The sequence below is a fragment of the Mauremys reevesii genome, linkage group 1, assembly GCF_016161935.1.
Source record: "Mauremys reevesii isolate NIE-2019 linkage group 1, ASM1616193v1, whole genome shotgun sequence".
Taxonomy (NCBI): domain Eukaryota; kingdom Metazoa; phylum Chordata; order Testudines; family Geoemydidae; genus Mauremys; species Mauremys reevesii.
In genome coordinates, this window is record NC_052623.1 from 238,954,187 (window position 1) to 238,980,561 (window position 26,375).

General features: G+C 43.1%; 1 protein-coding gene across 11 annotated transcripts in view; it reads right to left on the minus strand.

Annotated features, from left to right (window-relative positions):
• Nucleotides 1–25,735, minus strand: part of PPFIBP1 (PPFIA binding protein 1) — a 169,087-nt gene extending 143,352 nt beyond the window's left edge. For 4 of the 11 annotated variants that reach the window (XM_039482935.1, XM_039482925.1, XM_039482909.1 and 1 more), the window contains exon 1: nt 25,532–25,734. The gene's annotated coding sequence lies outside the window, so the exon portion shown is untranslated. Of the gene's footprint in view, nt 1–6,230; nt 6,318–25,531 lie in introns of those variants that run through there. The other 7 variants (XM_039482881.1, XM_039482853.1, XM_039482892.1 and 4 more) reach the window with 3 other exon arrangements.
• Nucleotides 25,736–26,375: the final 640 nt, after the last annotated feature.

A 26,375-nucleotide genomic window follows, 5' to 3' on the forward strand; every position in this document is an offset into this window, starting at 1 on the left:
GGATAGAACCCAGGAGTCCTGACTACCAACCCCATGCTCTAACCATCTCCCACCCAGAGCTGGGGACAGATACAGATCAAAGTAAAATGGACTGGAATTCAAGATGGGCAAGGAGGGGCAGGGAGAGTAAAGAAAAAAAGAGCATTTGTACAGGCACAAAGTAAAAAAGAAAACTGAGTCGATTCTACTACCTTCTCTCTACCTCACACAGTAGTGTTGTCAAAGACTGAACCAAATTATGTTCTAGCATATTCCAGCTATTAAAAAAACCAAAAACAAATGATACGAGAAGCTATAGCATAATGCATTTTATAATATAAACTACCCAGAGATCACTTAATGCATTACTGAAATGCAACCATTTCTAGAGTGACACAGAGCAACTGTTACGTTGTACCACAAAACACTATGATAGATAAGAGAATGATGAAACGTTAAATTGCCGTAGGATTTAGATAAACAGATTAATTTACTGAGGGCTTGGCCTTGCTGCAAAATTGTAACTTGAGCGTTGCCCCTAACTTAACTCCCATCCACACACAAAACTGCTGAACTCACGAGTGGCGGTGCTTTTAAATCAAGCTGCCTGGCTTGTCAAGGGCATAGGCTAAAAATAAAGCTCAAGTTAGTGCAACTTGTCAGCTGCTAACACAACCATTCTGCAGCATGGACACAGGCTATTGCCACTTGAGAGCTGCTAGTCCTCCAAAGTCTCCTCACAGTTCCCCCCACGTGCCCAGAAAGGATAGATAAATTCTCTCACAATATCCTGCGAAAGGATGCATAGAGCAGCTCATCTTACTGCAGCACTAAAAATCATGGGATATGGCCCCAACGGCCTTAGCACTATGCATGACTGAGTGCAGGGCCAGTGTGGACCTAGCGACTCAAGTGTTATGTCACAGTGTGGCCTCTCTCAGGAGAGCTAGGCTAATTCAAGAGGAGTTACAAGTGTAGAAAACTCAAATTAACTCTGAAGTGAAGACATACGCTGAGCTGGAATTTAGCCAGGAAACGTGGGTAATAACCCTACTCTTGTTAAAAGCACTGTGGGATTTTTAATGATTACAAGTAGCTAAGACCTCAGATTTCATTCATCTGAAAGGCAGTCTATCAAATCTGGCAGGTATCAAGTCATTTTTTTTTTATTATTGCCTTGTCTGATAGTTTTCCATTTTTCATAAATATTCGGACACTGGTGGATCAAGCCATGGAAATATGACAGTTTACCCCCCCCCCTTTTTTTTTTTTAAACAAAATATAGAAATAACATTTTTTAGGGCTGCCAATCGCAGTTAACTCAAGCAATTAAGACAAAACAAAATTAACTCAATTAAAAAATTAATAGGCTTGAGTACTCCCTTCTCTGCAAGCTCATACGAATGAAGTTGAAGGAAGACTTCAAGAGAAATTTCAAACCGAAAAGCTGCTAAAGGCTGCTGAAGATCATAAAAAAAGTCTCAAAAAAATGCAAACAGGAACTGGCATTGTACAGGTCATCATTATTGGCTTTGAAGAACAGGGATGGAGAATCAGTAACTGATCGAACAGAGATGGAGGCAATCTCCATGGATTTCTATACCCAGCTATTTGCATCCCATATAGACATCCCAATGTCATCCCTTCAACAAACCGATGAACACATATTTCTGGTTCTCATTAGCGAAGTCTGCCACGCAGTCCATCAAATGAAAGAGGGGAAGGCTCCAGATAAAGATGATCTGACAGCAGAAGTGCTTAAGGCAGGAGGCCAGGAACTTTGGAAAGCTCTCGCCCAAAACTTCAGCCAATACCTGGAAATCCAGAAGATACTGTCCAGTTGGAAAGAGTCCAATACCATCCTGTTGCATAAGAAAGGTGATCAAGAAAATCTAAAGAACTATCGCCCAATCTGCCTGCTTTCGCATATCTATAAATTGTTCACTAAAATAATAACAAATCGACTATCATGAAACCTGGATGAACAGCGACCTAGAGAGCAGGCCAGCTTTCGAAGGAATTATAGCACGATAGACCACCTCTTCACTCTAAACCAACTAATAGAGCGTTCAAGGGAATATAAATTCCCTTTGTGCATTGCCTTAGTGGACTACAAGGAGGCGTTCGACAGTGTAGAGATTAACGCCATTCTTGAAGCTCTTTCTGAACAGGGCATCAGTGTGAAATATATCACATTGCTAAAGGAAGCAAACTCTGGCTGCAGCACGGACATATCACTGTTTGATCCTCCCGAATCCCCATCGAGAAAGGTGTGAAACAAGGAGATACAATTTCACCAAAATTATTCACAGCCTGTCTTGAATTGGTTTTTCGATGAGCAAAATTGAAAGATGGGATTAATATCAACAGCGAGCGGCTAAACCATCTCAGGTTCGCAGATGATATAGTGCTGATAGCTGAAAATACAGCCCAGCTTGAGAGAATGCTTAAAGAACTGAAAGTGAAAAGTAGTCAAGTCAGATTAAAAATGAATCAGTCGAAAATGAAATACATGAGATCAGATGTTCTGCCAAGAACCCAAATAACTCTTGGAGGAGAGCAGATCCAAGAGGCTGATAAATACATTTATTTGGGTCAGGAAGTCAACATGCGCCACGATCAGAAAGGCAAACTGTCGCGCAGAAAAAAAGCTGGATGGTGCGCATTCAACAACATCAAGGACATCCTCCAAGGAAAGATCAGCAAAACAACTCGTGCGAATCTTTTCAACTCGACCGTGCTTCCAGCGATGTTATATAGCAGCGAAACATGGTTGCTGACAAAAATTGAAGAACATCAACTGTCTGTCACACAGAGGGCGAACATTTTTGGGCATTTCACTCCGCAATCACATCCCCATCGAAATAATTAGGCAGCAGTCTGGAGTGCAAGATGATATTGTTGAAAGCAGGCTCAGCAAAATGCGGTAGGCGGGACATGTGGCCCGACTCAGTGACAAAAGATGGACTGCAAATATATCTGAGTGGTATCCACGAGAACAGAAACAGCCACGCAGTCGGCCTCCAAAGAGGTGGGGTGATTTTCTAACAAAGAGATATGGACAAGCATGGCGAAAGATGGCCAGAGGGAGAGAAAATTGGAAGACGTGTTGTGATTGACTCAGTCTCAACTGATGAAGGACCGACAGTCTATGCGCAGTCTACGTTATGCAAAAAATTAATCATGATTAATCGTAGTTTTAAATCGCTCTGTTAGACAATAGATACCAATTGAAATGTATTATAAATATTTGGATGTTTTGCTGCATTTTCAAATATGATTTCAGTTACAACTCAGAATACAAAGCATCAAGTGCTCATTTTATTATTTTTTATTACAGATATTTGCCCTGTAGAAAAGATAAACAAAAGAAATAGTATTTTTCAATTTACCTCATACAAGTTCTGTAGTGCAATCTCTTTATCATGAAAGTGCAACTAACAAATGTAGAATTATTTTTTGTTATATAACTGCACTCAAAAAACAAAACAATTGTAAAACCTTAGAGCAGCAGTCCCCAACACAGTGCCCGCAGATGCCATAGTGCCCGCTAGGGCATTTATGTGCGCCCGCCTAGTGCCCAGCAGGGGAGAGAAGCCGCGGCCCCACGCCTGCTGGGGACAGAGAACTCGGGGACTGCAGGCTGTGGGCACCGGTGTTCTCTGTCCCTGGCAGGCGCGGGGCTGCAGCTTCTCTCCAGCTTCTCGGGGGCTGCAGGCTGCGGGCGCCGGTGTTCTTTGTCCCCGGCAGGTGCGGGGCCGCAGCGTAAGCTGGAGAGAAGTCGGGGCCCCGTGCCTGCCAGGGACAGTGAACTCCAGGGCTGCAGGCTTCATTCTATGTTAAAATAAGAATAATAAATATATTTGGACCAGCAGTTCAACAATGTTTAACTGTTTTAAAATAAATAAGATGAAAACTGTTTATGATATTTATTTTGTAAAAACTCCTTAATTTTTCTTACAGGTGAGCAAATTCACATGGTAGGGTGAAAGAGTAATTGCCAAATAATTTAATTAATACCTTTGACATGTAAAATGATCCTTTTTATCTTATGGATTCATATATTATATATATTAAATATGATGTTTTTCATATTATTTAATGTACAAATACAAAATAAGCCTTGAAAAATTGTTGGCACCCACCACACTCTTCTGAAAACATGAATGTGCTACTGGCCACAAAAAGGTTGGGGACCACTGACTTAGAGCCTACAAGTCTGCTCAGTCCTACTTCTTGTTCAGCCAATCGCTAAGAGAAACAAGTTTGTTCCAATTTTACGGGCGATAACGCTGCCCTGCTTCTTATTTACAATATCACATGAATGTGAGAATAGGCGTTCGCATGGCACTGTTGTAGCCAGCATTGCAAGGTATTTATGTGCCAGATATGCTAAACATTCTTATGCCCCTTCATGCTTCGACTTGTAGATTGTAAAAAAAGATCAAAGCAGTGTAAATATTTGTAATAAAAAATAATTAAATGAGTACTCTACACTTTGTATTCTGGGGGGGGGGGGAGATCAAGGGGTCAAGTGTGCCAACTATGATCTAAAAACCCTAGGCCTCATCCTACAATGTAGTCCATAAGGGCAGCCCCCCCTACCTGCACAGAACCCCACCACTGATTTCAGCAGCACTCCAGTTGGATGTAGGACCCGAGCCTGAGACAGTGAAATGACCAAACGATGGACAGTGACAGAACAAGCAGAAAGGAACAGCATTTTTTATTTCCCTTTTTTTTTTTTTTTTTAATTTCATATATGGTAGCAATCTACATGGAACAAGTTGCAGGAGAGAAGAGTTTGGTTAACACCAAGAAGTCAGTTTCTGTGCACATGGCTAGGATGCTAAATGCAGCATCTCTGTAAATAGTTCTCTCAATGGAAAATCAGGTTAGATTTACAAGTATAGAGTCTTCTTCTGTTGTTACCCAGCATACAGTACATTAGACACTGTCTTTAATTTTGGAGGAGAGAAGAACTGAAACAATTTTATTTAAGAAAACCAAACTCTGATTCAGCTAAGAACATGCTCGTTATGTTTCAGCCTGGGGCCAAGTTATATTCAGGACAAATTTTTGTGCTCACCCTACATTCAACTAAATGTTAAATTAAATAACATCACTGACTCAGTTCAAGCCCTGGTTATACAGCTTCCTCCCAGGTTTTGCTTGGGTGGGCGAGGGGGGAAACAACCAACCTAGCAACAACACAAGTTAACACAGGTCCCAATCCGGAACATCTGAAATCCTATAGGCACCAACCCAATGATGTACAGTTGGGGGGGGGGGGGGGAGGGAAGTCTCCTTGGAAAAGTTTCATAACAACTAAAATTGGTATATTCTTCTGTACCTTTCAGGCACATCATCTTATCTGGCCTTATAAAACACCAGATTTATGTATTCACTTGGCTCTCGACTCCCACTGGATTCATATGAGGGCATAAGCAGCATGCAGTAAATCGACATACATTGACAGAAATGGGGACATGGGATTAATTCATCTAAACAGAGGGACTATTCTGTGTAAACGCTGCACTTTACAGATTGATGTTGAGAGACATGGGCCTGCTCTTCTTCCCATTGAGGGGACCTCCGTGTTACATGTGTGACAGCACAAACATCCCCATTGCTCTACTGACAAGAGTTAATAACACCCCCGCCCAAACCGCTTATAATCAAAGCTGACTTCAGTGGGGCTCCACCTGAATGTAATAAACTTGCAGGATTGGAGTCTAAATGAAGACATGACATTGTATAGTGAACTCTGGGAATAGAGGCAAGGGAAGACAAGGGTGACGACAAGATGATGATGTGGTCACTTTGGTTAATAATTCACATGGGCTGAGTTATGGCTTTATAAAGGGTTATTAACATTAGGCTTCGTAGGCCTAACAGCATAAATGTCTTTCGTCTGAAAGATTTGACTACAAGCACCACAGTGCCCCATTACACATTTTTTGGGTAATGATTTAGTAGAGGCTCAGAGGGGAAGTGTCACCTAGTGACTGGCTACCGCCACTTCCTGTGGCATCGAGATGGGAAACCTCCAATGAATACCTCATTAGTGGCCAGGCCTAACCCTGCCCACTGTGAGATCCCAGCACTGGGACAGAATTGCCCATGTCTGAGCTCACAGTGCGGGTTGTGTCTCCCTGATCCTTGGGTTGGTTTATATTTTTATACTGGCCCCAGCGTGCATTAGATTGGCCATGGGGCCGCTCTAACTTGTGCCACAGGTGAGTCTTTACCACATGGAGGGTTCTGCTCTGCCGTGTTGACCTTTTCCGCTTCCCCTAATGCTGGTGGGGGAGATGGAGCCAGCTCCGCCAGCCTTACACCATCTGAGAGTTCCCCTCCCTCTGCCAGGAGAATTCTCTACTGGCCCCTTACAGCCAGAATCTGGCCCTTTGGCTCACCCTGAGCATCACAAAGGAATCAGAACCTTGCCCATCTTCTCCAGGACCCACCCATTTTTCTGGTTTTCACATTTCTTCCTCATGCTCTAATACTGTAGCACATGCGGAGGAACATGCGGAGTTTCCGAAAAGCCAGCTGTGTATCCTGTGGCAAATGTGGGTTATTTCTAACCAGTAGGAGTTTCAACCAGGCCTGCACTAGCAACCCTACTTCACTTCCCCTCCCAGCCCCCACTTTAGATTTGGCTTGAGCCTCTAAATTCAGATCAGAGTTGAAGCTCCCAGGCACCAGGAAAAGGAGTGTTCATATGCAGGGGTTTTATTCAGGCCTATCTTTTGTTTAGTTGCCTTAGAGAGGAGGATTATGCGTACACATGAAGTAGGGTGTTGCTTTTTTATTTTTTTAAACTAGAGTAGTTGAAGTAAAGTAGTTCGCCTAATCTCTTTACTCATAACGCCCACACAATCAACTATGTGCTGGCTTGTCTCAAAACCTCATAAAGGCCAATCAGACTGGGCCAACTTTTGGAAAAGAAAAGAAGTCACTTTTCCTCGTTTTTCATATACTTTAAACTATGCAACATGACAAATGTGTGCTAGAACGCTGGATCTACCATGCAATAAATAATGGAAATTGGACTTAACCTGACACGTGGTTATCCATCAGTTCTGCTAGAAACTTGGAGAACCTCTCCCTGTCTTTTTACTTGACTGTTTAATGTTTATACAGTGCTGTTAGCATGTAGGGGCTTTAGATATACAACACAAGGCCTCTGCTCCAGAGAGTTTACAGTCTAAACCAGTCAACAGTTACACAAAAAGGGCCACAACATAAATTGTTTGGGATGGGCTGTATATTTGTCTTCTTAATTCAGAGTCTGACTTAAAAAAAAACCCACCACTTTATATTTATATTGTAAAGAGACTGAGATTAAGTAGTAGGCAATAAGTCACGTTACAATGCACTACTGGAAGGCGTTCAGATACTATAGTGATGAGCACAGGATAAGAACCTACACAGGATAGAAGCAGGGGTGGATGGCAAAGAGGAGGCAACTAATCAGATTTTTGAAGGGATGTAATAGGCTGACCAGATGTCCCGATTTTATAGGGACAGTCCCGATTTTTGGGTCTTTTTCTTATATAGGCGCCTATTACCTTCCACCCCCATCCTGAGTTTTCACACTTGCTGTCTGGTCACCCTAGGATGTAAAGAATGTAAGAGTCTGTCCCAGACATAGGGAATGGTTTGGGGAGGGAGGCAGAAGTGTCACAATGTGAGTGGGAGGAGACTACGGGTTTGATAAAGCAGGTGAAGTTGGCTAAGAGTGGCAGGAAAGTAGGGCAGAGATGTAGACAGGGGTGTCACTGTGCAGCACATCTGAACGTCAAGTAAAATGAAACAGAAAGCCAGGGAATGGACTGGAATCAGGAGAGGCAAGCAGAGGAGAGAGGACCAGGTTACAGCAATGCAGGCACAAGACAACAAGAGTGTGGAGCAGAGCTTTGGTAGTTAGAGGAGAGGGGAACGGGAGGAACTGGATTTCAAACTGCAGTTCTGTAATTCACCAGTCTCACTGTTACGGGATAGCGAGTAATTTTTCCCAAGGTCAAATTCCTCTCCCACAAGTCTAGTAATCACCAGACTTTAGGTTATTTCTTAAAATTACAAATTTTCCACATGCACAATACTGAGCAATGACTTACAACTGTGCATCATCATATGCATACTTCAAGAAAACACTCATTTATTTAAAAGACATACAAATAGTGCCTGTGTACAAGCTCTAGGTGCCCTGACAACTACACTTACAATCAATTAAAATATCCCCCAGCAGCCCAACATAACAGAATAATCAGAAAACCAACCAGCAAACACAGCAGCAAACTCCACCCAACGCCCCAAGCTCCCAGCTCACATCAGAAGCCCTAATAAGTGGCTTTTGCAGTGTGCCCTAAAAATTAATAAATGTGGGCTATTTCAGACTAGATGTATTAAATGATGACATCATTGGCTCTATCACCACAAATGTGTAGCGGGTGAAATCCAGGCCCTATAGAAATCAATAGCAAAACGTCCATCGGCTTTGAGCAGGCCAGAATTTCAACCTTCATTCAGTTCCTGAAGAGTTTACACCTTAACAACCTACGATTTCAGTGGGCCACTTTTCGAACAAGGTACTCCTCAGTGTGACTAAAGCCAGAAGTTCAAACATGACGTTCAGAAGAAAAAAAAGAGCAGGAAATCAGGACATTCCAGATCTCTTTCCAGTTTTTTAACTGTTAAAGAACAAATCCTGCAGCTATTACTCAGGCAAAAGCCCCATGTTAACCCTAAGTGCATGTTCTACACCAGCTGCATTAGTAAGGTGTAAGATACAATCACTGAGGAAATGAACCTTCATCTACTAGCTAAGAAGATAAAATAGAAAACCCAGACCCTACCCACTGGTGGTCACTGAAAGATAACATGGCACATTTTGGGAGAACAGGGATTTTAACTGCACCATCACAGCAAAATTCCAGTTTCGGTATATACATAGCGAGCACCTAACATTTACCACCAAGTGCCACGTTTCTCCCAATAGGCAGCTGCACAGAAGTGTTTCCTTTATAGAAAAGATTGAGGCATTTGGGGATCTCTCTTAATGAAAAGCATTCTTATAAATTGAAGCTTACTATTCTCCCTCCTCCGGGGGGCGTGGGGGTGTGTGTGTGTGTGTGTGTGTGTGTGTGTGTTTATAAAAATAAAAACACAGAGTAAGTCTACCTTAAACAAAAGATTTTCAAGCCTTTATGTCCTCCAATTTTGTTTTTAAATACACAGATGTACCACCACAGATAGGTACACCAATGACCATATCAACTGGGTTGAACATAATATCCAAAGAAAATGTTATGTGCTTATTTTAGTATATATTAAACTACGTGATAAAGTTTATTGGGAAGCACAGTGAAACCTACAAATGCCCTTTCAGAAACATAAGCAATAGTTCTCACAGTTTGCATTTACATAAACCCAACAATAAGATAGTCTCCTCTATGTATTCGGTTACATCTATGCAATCCCAGTGAGGTGAATGGAATAACATTGGTACAAATAGGGCCCACATGTGTGTTTTGTTCAGCCTATATACACACACACTGGTACTATATTTCACTGAGAGCAAGATGACCTTTCAGAGCAATGCAAAACAGCTGGACAAAATTCTAAATACAGCCTTCTAACTGAAACAGGGCCAGAGATTTATTTTGGGGTATTTATCAAATGTGCCCATCGCAGTCTATTGCTGGCGATGCTTCTGCAATGATTTCATCACAAATTAGTGCAAATACCTTACCATCAGTGTGAGGTTTCAAACTAGGAATAATTTACTTTCATCTCACTCATTGCAGCTTTGAGAGACTAACTCAAATTAGACATGATGCACAAGTTAAACAGTACTAAAGATCACATGCTGGGAACTGTTCAAACAGGAATAATTCAATCAGTTTGCCACAAAATTAACTGGCACCCGGTTATGAGGACTGTAAGGCATAATGAAGGGCTTTAAGATCTTCTCAGCCCTTGACTGAAATATGAGCATTACCAGATTGATAATCCTGGTTTAGACTAACAGGAGTAGTTCATCTACCAAGAACTGAGATCCATTATTTGCAATGATGCTTTTTTTTCACTACAGAATTGAAGAAAGAGAAGTTACTACAATAAGCAAACATGTTTCATTGCACAAACTTGCAATAATTGCTTAACTAATGCAAATAATTTCAAGTATGTCCTGAAGGAATGTAAGGGATAATTGTGTGGTACCATCTCTTCCATAGATATTTCACAAGTATTTTTCATATCACTGTGGAGCCAGTTCTGTTTTTCATTCCTGCTGTCACAACTACCCAGAGCGAGTGGATTTATTTGTAAAATTCTTAGGAAGAGGGGGAATGGAAGGAGAACGTTTAAACCCCAAAAGGCCTCAAAGACGTGGGCTGAAAGGGGTTGGATCTGTAATCACGGGTGTTCCATGCTAGCAACTCAACCTGCTACTAGCATGGAGCTGCCATATAAATGCAATAAAGCTGTTAGCACAGGCAGCTTCCAGCTCTTCCTCTGTCTCCAACAAGCCTTGTATATTGCCCCCCTGAGCCCTACCTCTATACAACACAGAGGGGAGAAGGGGATAGCCTCCCACCTGTGTCCAAAATAAAATGTCTAGCTGCCAGTTCCAGCCAGGGCTGTGGCATATACCTTGTCCAGAAGGAGGGGGTCTCTGTGGTCATGCAGTACAGCTGCCAGCCACGCTAGCAGCCGTAGTGCTGGTCTGACGGGTGGTGCTCTGGATTCCTGCAAGGGCTCTGTTATAGCAGCATTGCTCGTACTAGCATGGAACTCCAGTTGTTACTGTCACTTTCAACAGACTTAGCAATGGCAGTGCAGACTACAGAACCACGTCACTAGGGGAAGTTTCCATGATTGTCACTACAAATAAGCTACTGCCTAGAGCCAACAGCTGCCCAGGAACTGGCATGGATGCCTCTGAATGGTTAAGTTCGAAATCTTATCTAGAATAGCAACAAGTTCACAGATCTTGGCACAGTAGGTAAGAAGATTCCTCCTTAAGTTGTTTCTACTTTCCCCATGCGTTACAGCCTAGTGATGGATTATCAGCAGAGCTGAGCCACTCTGCCCTTAACCCTCCTTTCTAACAGCTGAACTATCCTTACTTTTACAGGCTGTACAGCAATCGGACCTTCAGTTATCACATTTGATCGTGCTGTCTGAAGTCACCCTAAGAGAAGGCTGGCATCCCTTCTATCATATGGACACCTCAGCCTCAGCTTTAGTACAGAAGGGTCTCTTTCTACCTTGTGTTATGACCAACCAGCATGACAAGCAATTATAAGACTTTTCCCACGTATACATCCTGACTCTCTGCCATGCGGATAAAGCTATGCAAAAATTAGGGATTCAGATCTCATTCTAAAAATACAGTGAAATCTAGTAAGAGATTTTTTTTTAACCTTATATTAAAAAAAAAATTCTCTCACCAAAATATTTTTAAAAATTAATTTCAGAATAAATTAATCACAGCAATAGAGCTAAACCCACAGAATTATCTCTGTGGAATAACTCACTAGAACAAGCAGGAAGTTTACTTGCACCACCCTTAAAACATTATTTGTTTTTTTATCTCTGTGTTGCATGAACAATCTGAAGCAAAGCCAGCCATGCAACTGACAAAGGAATGGTGAACAAGAAACTATTATTGCAGTGACATCTTCACTGTTCAGGATAAACTCACTTATAACGCACTTTTTAAGTAACAGAAAGAACCCCGAAGGGGGCGGGGTGGATATATCCTCAATGTTACTTTCTTTGCTTCCACTGGGGCAGTGAGACGTAGGAGGGGACAAAAAGGAGAAATGGATCAATTAGTTTTAAGCTCCCCCAGAAAGTTGCCTAGGCTTAGTCTACACTTTCGAGTTACAGCAGCATAGCTACGTCTGTCAGGTGTGTGAAACCTCCCCCGCCCAACACAACTATGCTGACATAGCCCTCAGAGCTCCTGGCAACTAGGGATGTAGAAGGTTAAACAGTTAACCAGTAAGCATTAGGCTTACCGTTAACCGGACCATAACCTTTTAGCCCAGTGGTTGGCCATACTGGGCCTTAGAGGGCAGGCGGGACCGCAGCCCCACTGGGACCCCAACCGTGGCTGGCCCAGTGGGACCCCAGCCCCTGCCACCCCACACCAGCCTGCTGGAGCGACCTTGCTTAACCGGTTAAACAATATAATTTCATTAACCCATTAACTTTAACAGATATTTACATCCCTACTGTCAACATAACTAACATAATCCAGGAAAGTGGTATTCCTATACCAACAGAAAAACCCCTTCCTTCGGCATAGGATCCATCTACATACCCTTAGAATGGCATTATCACCTTCGAGCTTTTTTATGCTGTGCTGAATTAGATCTAGTGGGAGTGTACACTGTAGTGTAGACAGGACACTGATGTTTTTACCAGTATCAAGAGCAGACTTAGATGACAGTGTTAAAAATGCCAACACTACAGCTTTCCCCATTATTATAACCAGCCCATATCGACCCCTAGAAGATGCTTTCAGCTAGAAGCTATGGATTTATGTATGTGGTTGCCAACGGGGCGTAGACCAAAAGAAAGTAACTGTTGCCAGAAAGATGGTGGGTAGAAACATATGTCCTCCTCCACTTGCGTGACCACCTCGAGAATTCCCTCTACTTTTACCTCATAGCAAATGCCTGCATCAGCCCTGGACACAGCAAGAAAAACAGGCCTACTGGATGACTGAAGCACATCTACTGAAATAATTACAAGAGAATGTTGGAAACCTATCTACATGAGCTTAGGCAGGAAATATTTCCAAACCTTCCCAGATGTTTCTTTAAACAAATAAGGTGCTATGACAGGTTAGATGAACCTCAGTTGGGTGCGACACAGATACCACAGGCTTTGGAAATCCAAATGACAGGCTTTTCAGGGCCCTGTCAAACTGAAAACTTTCCACAGCGATTTAAATTAAGAATTCAAAAAGTTTCCTTTGTCCTAATTTTAAAATGGAATTCTTCAAAAGGATGGTTTTGTGCAGGCAGGCAGACTAAAGTCCAGCAGAACAGGGCTTTCCCAGCTAGCATTTCCTTCTTCCTGCACCGAGGGACTAACTCCTATGGCTGGCTAACCCAGGATTCTCAGTGCACCTACCTCTTACTGAGCCATATCATGCCCTGATTTATATTCTGTACATGCAGGGATAGAAAGAGAGGAAATTGCCCTGGTATCCCAGTTACCCAATTCTGTTCTACTTAATTTTTATACCCCACCCATCACCATTGCATTTGGAGTGCCTAACACACCCCAGTTATCTACAATGGACAGGTTCCCTGAAAATACCTGCTGGTTGTTGGTGGATTTTTTTTAAATCTGCTCGAGAGAGTCTAGTGGTTAGGGTAGTAATCTGAGATTCAGAAGATCCAGAGTCAAAAAATCCAAGACACGAGAGGCATATATGAACATACATAATGAGGAAATCACATTAGTTAAAGCTCATCCAGTCCATCTCCCTTCAGCATCCCTTATGAAAAAGTCCTTTGAAATGTAATAGTGAATAACCACCGTTCCACAGAACATTTAATACCAGCCTACAGGATTCTCCAGCAGAAATGGATTCTCTGTTGAACTATAGGTTGTTAGAATAATTTCTATAGAAGTTCAACAGCATGTCTCTCAGCAGCAGGAAGTCTTTCCTGAGATGCAGTCTAAGCAGAAAAGGTTCTCCAGGGAAAGCATTAATTACAATTATTAGAATCCTGTTTTGAATCATAACACATTATCTTAATTTGGCCCTACAGACAGCTTTACCTGTCAACGTTACTTACTCATTTTCAGAAGTCTCCTGCCTCCGGTGAACCTACATTTTCTTTTTCTTAATCTTATTGCATATTATTACAAACTCCCCTTGGTCTGGGCCATCTTAAACAACTGATCTGCGCTAACGCTCACCCCCTTTCAAATCCCTGTAGAAGAGTGATATTTCTGCCTGATCCTCAGGCACTCTTTAGCCAAGAGAAACTCACATTTACGAGAGACAGACCTGAGTTGTATAACCCTGATCTGAACACTTCCAAACTTTGGGGAAAGGCACCTCCAGACTCCGTGGGTGATTCTGATCCTTTAAAAAAAGACTGACCCAAAAGCCAGGTTTCTGATCACCTCTAAACTTTAGGAATATTCAACTCATGATGCAAACTGCAGCTTTTCAAGAAACTGACCATTTCCTTATAATTAGCGTATGTTATGACAGACAAAAGTAAAGACATTTGGAGGAAGCAGCAGTCCAGTGGGTAAGCCACAGGACTGGGAGCCAAGACACTTGGGCTCTATTTCCTGCTCTGTCACTGATCCTGTGTGTGACCTTCACCTCTCTTTGCAGCTGTTTCCTCTCTCACCCATTGTCCGCCTTGTCTATTTAGATAGTTCGCTCTTTGAGGTATGGGCTGTGTGTTTGTACAGTGTCCAAAATTTGGCTTATAGGTGATACTGTAATTCAAAGAAGAAACAAAGGGCCAGATCATCCGTGGGGATAAACACGCTTAATTCCCACTGACTTCAACTGGACCTGCCTACACCAGGCATGGGATTTGGCTCTGAGGGTTCTGCAGCCTTCATAGGTGCAACAGGGGAGAATTGTTCCAGTTTTCTTGATTCGTGCCACTGAATTGATTTCTTTTGCAGGAAGCAAAAGTGTACAGCACAGTTAATTAAGGAGGCAGAGTCAGCATTATCTCTAAATGGAGGTACTCTGACTGAACTCACCTAATACTAGCACTGTTTTCAATTAAAACCATTCAGTCCAAGAACAGTTGAATCATGTAACTGATACAGGATTAGAATCCAGATGACTTTGCATGCTACAGAGAACACATGGGCAGCTATGAGTAAAGCTGTCACAGACTCAGCAGAATGCCACCTTTTCCTCTAGTACCAAAACACCACCCTGTTAATTTGGTAAATGCACATGTGTTCTTAATTGTATCCTTCTACAGACAAGCCACTATAGGGTAGGGCCTTGAAAACAAGAGTTGGTGTTTGGGGTTTTTTTGGTACAGTAATTTAAAAAAACATCTTGCTATTTTGCAGGTCTCCAGCTTAATCACATTTAGTAGTTTCAATTCCCCTTTCACAAACATTAAAGTGTTTGATAAGCTTTTGGTAACGAGAATTTGGATTCTATTTTTATATTTGAAATGAAAGTTCTACATTTTCCAGCGACAGTTACCCACAAATTGGCTAGTCAATAAGAGACACTTATGACCAATCATTAAAGAAGTACAAAATTAGCCAAAATAAAATCCCTCTAAAGCCCATCATCCATTTTATGGTCCCGACTTTTCCATCCCTCTGTTATTTTAAATCACTTCTCTCATGAAAAACAGTCAAATAAAGCTGCTCTCTCAAACCAGTCTCATATGGTGCTTTAAAAGCCTTTGAAAATAACTACTTGTCATAAATCAGTATGTTTTAAAACAAACTTTAAGACCTATAATTAGATTTCCATCTATGTCCTATGATAAAGGAATTCAGGTACTGCAGTAGGTGGTTCACAAGTCTGAACCTTACTCTCCCCAATAAGATTTATAAGCAAACAGTGGAGGGGGACAAGCATACACAACATACAGATCAGCATACGACTTCCCATCAGAAGGTTCAGTAAAGTCAGTGGGACTGGTCCCATAAGAACACTCATGTAAAGGCTGAAGTACCATGCCCAGTGTATGGGTATCAATGTTAATGTACCCACCTATGCAATCTGCTGTTACAAAGACAATGTCAAGATTTAAATAAAAAAAACAAACAAAAACAAACAAAAAAAGACAACACTGGCCTCAGGAACTCTTTAGTTAGCTCTAGTTCTGGCTCTAATGCCTTGGCTAGAGAAGCACTGTTTAGTGGTCTGAACAGAGGACTGGGAGTCAGGAAGTCCTGAGTTTAAATACAAGCTGTGAAGCTGATTTCCTCTCTGCTCTTGGACAAGTCACTCAAACTTCCTGCCTAACTCTCCCCATGTGATGAATGGGGATATTTATCTACATCCCAAGGATGTTTGTGGGGATTAACATTTGTGTTTTGAAGATGGAAAAGTGCTACACATGCGTTATTACTACTACTACTAGAACATATTTCTTATCAATAACACTTTGTAATATTAAAACATTTTAAAAATATAATGGTCTGTCCACAGTTAGCTCAAAAAAGTTCTAAGTAGAAACTTCAATCTACATTTAGGCTCTTAAATGAGCTGCTTTCCCAGTTAAAAGCTGTGGCTGTGTCTTTAGGTGGACTTCACTTTTTACATTTGGATGGGATACAGAAAATGAAACTACAATGGATCTACATGTCGAGTTATTTTCCACTGTCTGATTCCCAGGACTTAACATGCTTTGTAATTGTATTTGAGGTTCACAACACAAGAGGAAGTATTAAATGTCACATTTGTGCTGCAACTGAAAACCACAAACATTTGTATTCACACATACTCATGTCTCAGGCCCCAAATTAAAGGGACTTTAACATAAACCATAGAAAACACAAACTCCTACTGTATGTTCCTCTCCATTCTACAGTGCAGCAGAGAGAAAATTGTAGGAATGTCTTGAAAATGTTGTGAGTAGTTGTATAACGGAAGAGAATGTTCCACTATCTGTATAGATAACACATTCTGTGCACTTGAGGGGACTTTTCATAGTCACAGATTCCAAGGCCAAGGAGGACAATAATGATCCTTTAGTCTAACATATGCCATAGAAATTCCCCCCACAAAAAATAATTCCTAGAGTAGATCTTTCAGAAAAACATCTTGGTGTGATTTTAAAATGGTCAGTGATGGAGAATCCACCACTGGTAAGTTACTCCAATGGTCAATTACTTTCACTGTTAAATTTTTACACCTGATTTTCAGTCTGAATTTGTCTACCTTCAATTTCCAGCCTTTGGATGATGTTCTACCTTTCTCTGCTATATTATATAGCCAATCATTAAATATTTGTTCCCCATGTAGGTACGTGCAGACTGTAATCAAGTCGCCCATTAACCTTCTCTTTTTTAAGATAAATCAGTGAAGCTCCTTAAGTCATAATCATACTTGTAGCTCTTCCCTGAACCTTCTCCAATTTATCAACATCCTTCTTGAATTGTGGACACCAGAACTGGACACACTATTCCAGCAGTGGTCACACCAGTGCCATATACAGAGGCAAAACAACCTCTCTGTGCAGCGGCGGCTCCAGGCACCAGCGCTCCAAGCATGTACCTGGGGCAGCAAGCAGCGGGGGGCACCCTGCCGGTCCCTGCAAGGGCGACAGTCAGGCAGCCTTCGGCGGCGCACCTGCGGGAGGTTCGCCAGTCCCACGGATTTGGTGGCGGGTACGCCGAAGCCGCGGGACCGGTGGACCTCCCGCAGGCAAGCCACCGAAGACTGCCTGACTGCTGTGCTTGGGGCAGCAAAAAAGCTAGAGCCTCCCCTGTTTCTATGCCTACTTGAGAGTCCCTTGTTTATTCTTCCAAAGACTACATTAGCTCTTTTCACCACAACATTGCACTGGGAACTCACATTCAGCTGGATTAGCCATAAGTCTTATTCAGTCACTGCTTCACAGGATAGTCCCCCATCACATAAGCATGACCTAAATTCTTCATTCCTAGAGTATACGTTTACATTCACCCTATTAAAATGCTTGCGAGGGGAGAAGTGGAGCGGGCCAGGAGCAGAGGAGAGGAACAGCCGCTATGCAGCATGTCCTGCTTAGATAGGACCATTTCTGCCTAAAGCTGAGGGAGTACTAAAGCAGCGTTAACTCCCTCCACATTCAGAAGAAACACAGGGTTTTAACTTGAGCCTGGCACACAAGGCAGTGCTGCTTCCGTTGCAGAAGTACCCTTTCCACCATTAGAGAAATGTGGAGGAGCAGCACATCTTGATGTGGGATCCATGGTGTTTGAGTCCCAATTTCTCACAGTTCCACAGCTTCTGCAGCTAATCAAGAGCTTGCCCTCCGACCTTGCCAAACCTTGCCCAAGTTTTCAGGTAAACGTCCCCTTCCCTCACAAATTATGTCCATGCAGGAGGGAATGACAGAGGCCTAAGAAAGACCATGGCTGCAATGTGTGTTATTTAAACATTTCCATGCAGCACAAATCAGTTCTATTACATGGTTGGCTTAGTTTGGGCTTTTGACAAAACCAGGCACATATTCATGGCAAAAATCAAGCTTTTATCCACCATATTTTTCCACAACAAAGATAGAAAGGAATAAAAGTTACAAACGTAGGGAAACCATATAAGTTCACAGGAAGGACAACACACATTACAGGTAAGTGTTTGCAAATCAAGTTTAATGACTGATTATTAACAGAAAATTCCAACCCTTAGTAAAAATAATAATCCCTATACTGGTAATGAACAGTTTGTTCCCTACAATTAGAAAAATAGCAGAGAGAGCCACTATCCTTAGTTTGATCTGAATCAAAAATACAAGTTATCGTGTTCAATCAGAAAAGTGACTGCATAAATCACAGCACCCTGGAAAATGTTCACAGTTAATCCCCTGGCTGGATGTTTTGTTTAAAAACAATTAAATAAGGCCAACCTCCACAGGAAAGATCTGAAAACACAGTATCCCACTGATATAGCCTTGTTTTCCTCACGATGTAATCATCATTTGAAGCCTTGGCTGTACAACAACTGTGAAGAGAAATAGTTAGATATGTAACCCAACAGCAGGAGCATGCACAAGGGGGGGCAAGCAGGGGCCTGGGCCCTCTATCCCCAATATTTGTCTAAAAAGATATTTAGTTCTGTGCTAGCCCTGGACCCATCCCCAGCTGCTGCTCTAACATGCCCCTCCAAAAGCAGTCAGATTTAAATTCCTGTGCATCCCTCTGCTCAACAGTGAAGCATTCATATTTCCAGGTAACCTACTGGCTGGAGAAACATAGCTTAACTCTCCAAGAAGAGGACTGAGTTCTAATTTTGGATTTGATACCAACTCCTTCAAAAATCTTGGGCAAGACAAATACCTCTTAGGGATAATACTCACCCTCTCTCACACGGTGCTGTGAAGATTAGCATTCGTAAAGCATGTAGAAGATAAACTTGCTATATATTATCTTGATTTCTGAAACTGTCTTTACATAGCTTTAAGCAGTTTCTTCAGAGTTTTCAGATCACCTATATAATACAAGAGTACTGGATACTCATCTCAAAACTGAGAGGGGCCCAATTCACCTCTCACAGCAGTGGAGCTATTCCCGACTTTCACTGAAGTCAGAGTTAGGTATAAACCTGGTGTGGGAGGAGAATCAGGCTGAGTATTTCTGTTTTGTTTTTTTTAAATGATGTTGCAACATAATTATTGGCCAGTTCTACTAAAAAGATTATGAGGAAAGGGTGGGATGACACTTTCTAAGGGGGAGTCATTGCAGCTCATGCACACATACCTGAACTAGCTTTGATCTATCTACTGGAGAAGTGAAGCTGCAGCACATGGGCTATACAAGCCTATGCTGCCATGGCTTCACTGCTCCAGTACCTCAGCTAGCTAGATTAAAGTTAGCTCAGGTACGTCTACAGAAACTGCAATCATACCATACACTTAGTTGGGCATCTAACTCCCCTTTGTGCCTTTGAATATCTTCCCCCTTGGCTGTAGGGTGACTAGATGTCCCGATTTTATAGGGACAGTCCTGATATTTGAGGCTTTTTCTTATATAGAAGCCTACTGCTCCCCCGTCCCGATTTTTCACACTTGCTGTCTAGTCTCCCTACTAGACTGTAAGCTCCTTGGGGAGGAGACTGTCTCTTGCTAAGGCACGTCAAGATTAGTAAACTTGATCTGGCTCTGGGACTTAATGAAATGACTGCACGGGTGGCCCGCCACCACCTTTGGAGCACCAGAAGTGAAATCCCATAGAGGTGGTGGGGAGGGGGAGAACCACCATTGGCACCTGGACCATGGCTCTGCCCATGCTCCACACCACCCCCACTCTGCTTCTTCCTGCCCCAACTCTACCTCTTCCCCTGAGGCCTCCCTTCACCCGCCGCTTGCTCCTCTCCAGCCCCTCCTCCCGCTTTGCTCGTCTAAGGAGGGAAAAAGTGATGAGGCCGTGGTGCCTCCTGCTCCAGGAAGGAGGCAGATAGGAGCGAGCAGCGGGTGGGGAGACCTTGGGGGAGGGGGTGGAGAGAAGTGAGTGGGCGGGACCTCAGGAGGAAGAGGTAGAGCGGGGGGGAGGGCCATGGTCCAGGAACCGGTGGCTCCTCCCCACTTCTCGGTTGCTTCCAGCTCTCGTGTGTGAGCCTCCCCAAACAGAGGACTCATGCGCCACCTATGAATGACTGGCAACAGTGAGCGACCGCTATTAGGGGAAGTCACTGTTAACTGTACATATGCAAAGATTCCAGGGTGTTTGGAGTTAATTGTTTTTATTAGGCTACAGTTTCCCCATCTGAAAAGTGTGCATAGTGATTCTGATCCCCTTTGTAGAGCACTTAAAGAGATTTAGGGATGAAAAGAGCTTATATGCGAGCTAGGGGACATCATCAGGTCTCTATTTGAGATTAACCTCACCAGAGAAATATACAGTAAATCTGGCCTCCAAAAAAGTCAGTCAGAATTTATCAGCTTAGAATAGTTAATAACTTTGCCATATTCAGATTTTTAACATGCAAGATAGAAATAGGTCACACAGTAATTGTGTAGCTTTACAGCTGCAGAAGAGTTTGAATTGCTCTTTGAAGACTGAAAATAATGAGTTCAACAACAGAAGCAGCTGTCTCGGGTACACTGTCCTGCTGACATGCATATCTCCATGATGAGAGCTCTGCAAGTGGTTACAGAGGCATGGAGACAAAAGCAAGGTACATACCTGGAAGCTTTGCTGACCATATCTGAACTGCGGGAGCGTTCACATGGCACTCCATTATCTCCTCTCTCCTGTCCCAACATGCACTGGACTATTACTATTTCTACTGTGGTAGCAGCTAAATGCCCCTCTCCCAACCAGGTCCCTTTGTAGGCACTGTACAAACACATAAGGAGATAAGATCCCTTCTGCAAACAGCTCATCATGGAAGGGCTCTATGTAAACTCTGGGGTGGATTGGGGGGCGGGGGGAGGGAAGTCTTGAACAAGAATTTGGAGGGAACATGTGTGTACACCAAGGGCAAAATCTGTGGTTGCAGAGGCTTCCCTTGGCAGTAGAATTTAGGCATTTCCCCTGCACCAGGTGAGGGAAGCAGGGCCTCAGGGGGCCATGCAGGATGTGGACCCCTTGCGTAAAGCTAAGCTCTGCAAGGAACGGTTGAGTATGCAGCCAGGATGCGCTGTGGAAGATGTGAATCCCAAAGACCTTCTGTCATGTAGATCCTTCCCAGTGGGAGGGATGTGTTTGGGCTACAGTTTAGTTTAGTTTAGTGGTAGTAGTGAATGGGGGTGGTAGGTGGAGCTGGGAAGGAAGGAGTTTTACCAACACCCCATGCCCCTGTGGCACAGAGCAGAGGACAGCCCAGGTAGCAGAATGGACCAAATTCAGTGCTGACTTACACCTCATGTAACTCCACTGACTTCAAGTTGTTTATAGAGCATAAATTGTCTCCGTATGTCCCCTAAATTTAACAGGTATTCAGTAAACTAATGATACTACTGACCAGAATTACTACAACACACCAAACTTTAAAAAAGAAATCCACATTCCTTTATTTAATGCCAGTGGGCAGGATGGACCCATTTAAATATCCTCCAGTCAAGCTGTTAAATGCAACACTAACTAGATATGGGACCAAACCAAACATCCAGCTATGAATACACTGGACTTGAACACTGGCTCAGGCCATCCATGACATTCATGTAAGAGGGTTAATGGATGCTAAGTGTAACACTGCCTTGCTCAAAAGAAGCATGCTTCAAAAACTGACATAACATAAGAACATAAGAAAGGCCATACCAGGTCAGACCAAAGGTCCATCTAGCCCAGTATCTGTCTACTGACAGTGGCCAACGCCAGGTGCCCCAGAGGGAGTGAATCTAACAGGCAATGATCAAGTGATCTCTCTCCTGCCATCCATCTCCATCCTCTGACAAACAGAGGCTAGGGACACCATTCTTACCCATTCTGGCTAATAGCCATTTATGGACTTAGCCACCATGAATTTATCCAGTCCCCTTTTAAACATTGTTATAGTCCTAGCCTTCACAACCTCCTCAGGTAAGGAGTTCCACAAGTTGACTGTGCACTGCGTGAAGAAGAACTTCTTTTTATTTGTTTTAAACGCCACTGAAACTAGAGAATCGCCACCCTCCAGGCCAAGCTCTGCTCTCAGATAAACACATGCAACTCCCATTGACTTTGAGGAGAAAAGTAACAAACTTTATATTCCAGGGCCGATAACACCAATCTTAAATCAGTGAGCAATAGAATACATATTTACTATCATATCAGCATCTGAAAACAGGGGTGTGTTTTTTTTAAATCCAGGTTATGAATTAATAAATAATACAATATGTATCACTTCTGTAGCACTTTCCAGGAGACGATCTTAAAGCACGATGCCATCATTAATGGACTGAGCCTCACAACATCCCTGCAAGGTAGATATTATTATCCCCAGTCCAGACCTGAGGAAAGTGAGGCACTCAGAGCTTAGAAGACTTGATACATCAAGTCAGCATCAGAGCAAAGAACAGAACCCAGGTCTCCTGGTTCCCAACCCAGTGCTATAACGCTGCCTCACTGATTACCTTGCTACTGATTTTATTGAAATCTACACTTATGACATTACCAAAAATTAGAAGTCACACTTGCTCTTCAGTAATGTAAATTCTTAAGCTCTGACTCTTGCCTGTAATAGAAGCAATAAATCTGGATTTGACACACCAAGATATTTTATTGTCAGATATTTGATCACACAAGCATGAAGAACATTTTCCCTTTGAGGACTCAGTTTGAGGAATGCAGATATTTGTTTTGCTCAGCCCTGCTGCCATTTCAGTATGTGCCACAAGGAATGACTTATTCAGTGTAGTTGTAGCCGTGTGGGTGCCAGGATATCAGAGGGACAAAGTGGGTGAGGTAATGTCTTTTATTGCACCAACTCACCAACAGAAGGTGGCCCAATAAAAGATATTAACTCACCCCCTTTGTCTCTCCACTTACACATTTTACTACTGAAATCCTTCCGGGGTCAAACATAAGAACATATGAACATACTGAAATCCTTTCTGGGGTCAAACCAAACCAAACCAGCAAAGCCTTTGAAAGCTCCCAAGATAACTGAACGTTATCTATATAGGTATAGCTGTATAGGTGTAGTTAAAACAACACAACTCTTGGGCATAGACAAGCATCTATGTTTAAGAGTCAAAGGGATACAATCCCCCTTGTGTGGATACAGTTACACCAGCATAACTGTTGCCATAAGGGAAGGTAAATACGCTATACCAGTTAGAAGCATCTTCATACTGGAATAGCTGCATCCATGCTAGGGGTTGTACTGGTATAAATATTCTGGCAAAAAAGCTTAATCAAAATAGTTATATAAGAACTGTGCGTAGAGCAGGCCCTGGAGAGGGAAACATTGCTAATTCAAGGTGCACCTAGCATTTTAGTGGTTGTATTTGGAAGAGAGTCCTACTAAATCCCAAAATTGTTAGAGCTTAAACGTAAGCACGCCTTTTCCCCACCACTTTCCTAAAAGCGGTCTCTCTCCATGGCTTATAGCTAGTGACTGCCTATAAATACACTCTGGTGCCCACAGTATGGCAACCCAAACACAGATTCAACCTCAACCCTCCTGCTATAATGCACTGTATTATGCAGTAACAGAAGTATGGCATGTTTAAATTTAGCCCTTCTAATCAACTTCATTTTTCAAGCCTATTAAGTGGCTAGTTAGCAAAGAGTTCAGTGGTCTAAATTTTGTCATCACCTGTTTACTTTCCCAATACAGACATACCCCGATGAGGAGCACAAATCACATCTAGTTTTCATTCCCATCGGCAGGGCTGGCGATGATGCCATTCGATATACACCAGTCTAGTGCCATGAGTCTGGGTGTCGGCTAGTCATTTATTCACAGTGAAACTGATTCCCATTCCCTTGTGGAGATGACACAAGGTGGAGAGGAAAGGGGGTTACTTTCCTTTGGACTAAGGAAAGCAAACTGGAATTGGAAACATGACTCATCACCCTAGACTCTTTCAGTTAAACCCTGGCTAAAGATCCAGAAACAGGCAATGCCTGTTGATGGGAGAAAGCTATTCCCTTCCCCCACTGAGTGGCCATACAATCTCTAAAATAAATGTCAAAGTAGAAGTAACACACGCAGGTGTAGCTTTTAAAATTTTGAACAGTTTATTACCTACCAACCTGACACAGGTAGCTCAACCTTTACCATATTTTAGTAGTCAAAAGGTGGATTTGTCTTGCTGCAATGAATAAGCATTACCCAGACATTCTCCTAACTTTATTGTGGCCTCCAGTTTCACAGGCAAGAAGGGAAATAAAGACATCTATGTTCACATGAGCCCTTCATTTTCCAGACAGAGCAGAACTTTAAAAGCAACAGAAAATGTTCCTGTGTTAAAATTAAGGGGGGGGAAGGTGAGAAGTGACTGAGATGAGCAGGAATATTTGTGCTGTTCAACTGAAATTTTTCCCAAGAGGCTGCTTTCCATTAGATTTAGAGACAGGTTTGCAATTAACACATGTAGCTGAATTTCACACAGCCTCCCACAGAATGCAAATAACTTATTGAGTGCAGATTTTTAATTACATAAAAATCACTTGCAGTCTTTTTTGGGGATGATAGAACCCACAATGCTAATAGATTTTTCTTCTATTAGATGATTTCATTGAGAACCAGAGTCTCAGCCCCTAAACTGCAACAAATTAATTATGTTATTTGAGACAGCATTATAACCAACCAATGCTTCCTGTTCTCTTTTCCACATAATATGGTGTGAGCCTGAATCCAGAAACTCATGGCACCTGAAGGCAACAGGTTCTCTTTTTCAAGAAATCCTCCCTCCCCCAGTTCTCCAGAGAGAGAAACAATTTAAAACACACACAGATGCTTACAAACACCAGATTTGAAATGCACTACAAAGCACACTCTCTCTCTCTCCCTCTCCCCCCCCCCCCCCACGTTTTTCTGGCTGCAAGCTCCCTGCATTTTCCTTCAGACTCTGTTACCTCCCCCCTACCAAATCCTTCCAACTACTGCAAACAAACCTTCTACAGAAATATTCCCATTAAACACAAACACCGTAATGTTATAGGGCAGACTGAATTCGGTACTTTCTCACCACCCTTCACTGGTAGCTTTGCACGATCCGTTACTGAACAGCCCTGCGCTTAAAGTGGGTTAAAATAAAGAAACCCAAAGGCCAAGAGAGAAGGAAAAGTGACTGGTTTTGTTTTGGAAGGAGGAGCAGGAGGAGTTGCAGAGGGAAGCTGAGCCCCAGGAACAGCGGCTGCAGACAGCCCCGGTGCTGTAATACCACCCTCTTTTCCTGACTTCCACCAAAGTGCAATCAGACCCCCTTACCTGGGTGGAAAACAGCCAAGTCCCTTCCCCAAAGTTCTGCTGCCCCTTCTCCCAGGCTGAGCGCGGCACTTGCTCCCTAGGCAGCCTTGTAAACCATGGATCGCCCCTCTCCCCGTCCTGGGCTCGCTCTCCGCCTCTCACACCATGTCAGGGGAATCCAGGCAGGGGCTGAGCTGGGAGCTGACGTCACGCCAGTTCCCGAGCCCGACCGCCCTCCCCGCGGGGAGCGGCCACAGAGAGCCGGGGAGAGGCTGGGACGGCGGCCCACAGGCTCCGGCTGATTGGGGCCGGGAACCGTCACTCAGAGAGTTCAGCGTTCCAGGGTTGGAGCGAGAGTCCTGCTGGAAATAAGGGGGTTGTTTTCTCGGGGGGGGGAGGTGGATGCGATTTCCCCCGTGTCTCTTGGCCGGGGAGGCGGTGATTTCGTGAAGCTCTGTGAAAGCAAAAGTTGGGCACTTTATTCATGATCGCTGTTATTTTTTTATTATTGTTACTTAGCCTCAGATCCCAAAAGGAAGGTGTAAACAAACCCACCTGGGGGGACACTTAAAAGTGTTAGCAGTACCGGTGCTGCAACACAGGATCTCTCTTTGCGATGTTTCCTACGCAGCTTGGTTAGAACTGGTACAAGCTCGAAATCATATACAGAACTTCCCCCGAATCATCAAAGTTCAACTTCTTGCCCCACTCTTCTCCCTCACCCACCAAAAATCAACGTCTTTGCAACTCCCCACCCCGCCCTCCAAACACTCCCCTTCCCCCTAAAGATCTACTTCTTGCAACCCATACTGGTACCCGTGTTTGTTCCCAGCTAGACCCCAGCAACTTGTGGCACCCTGCAGAA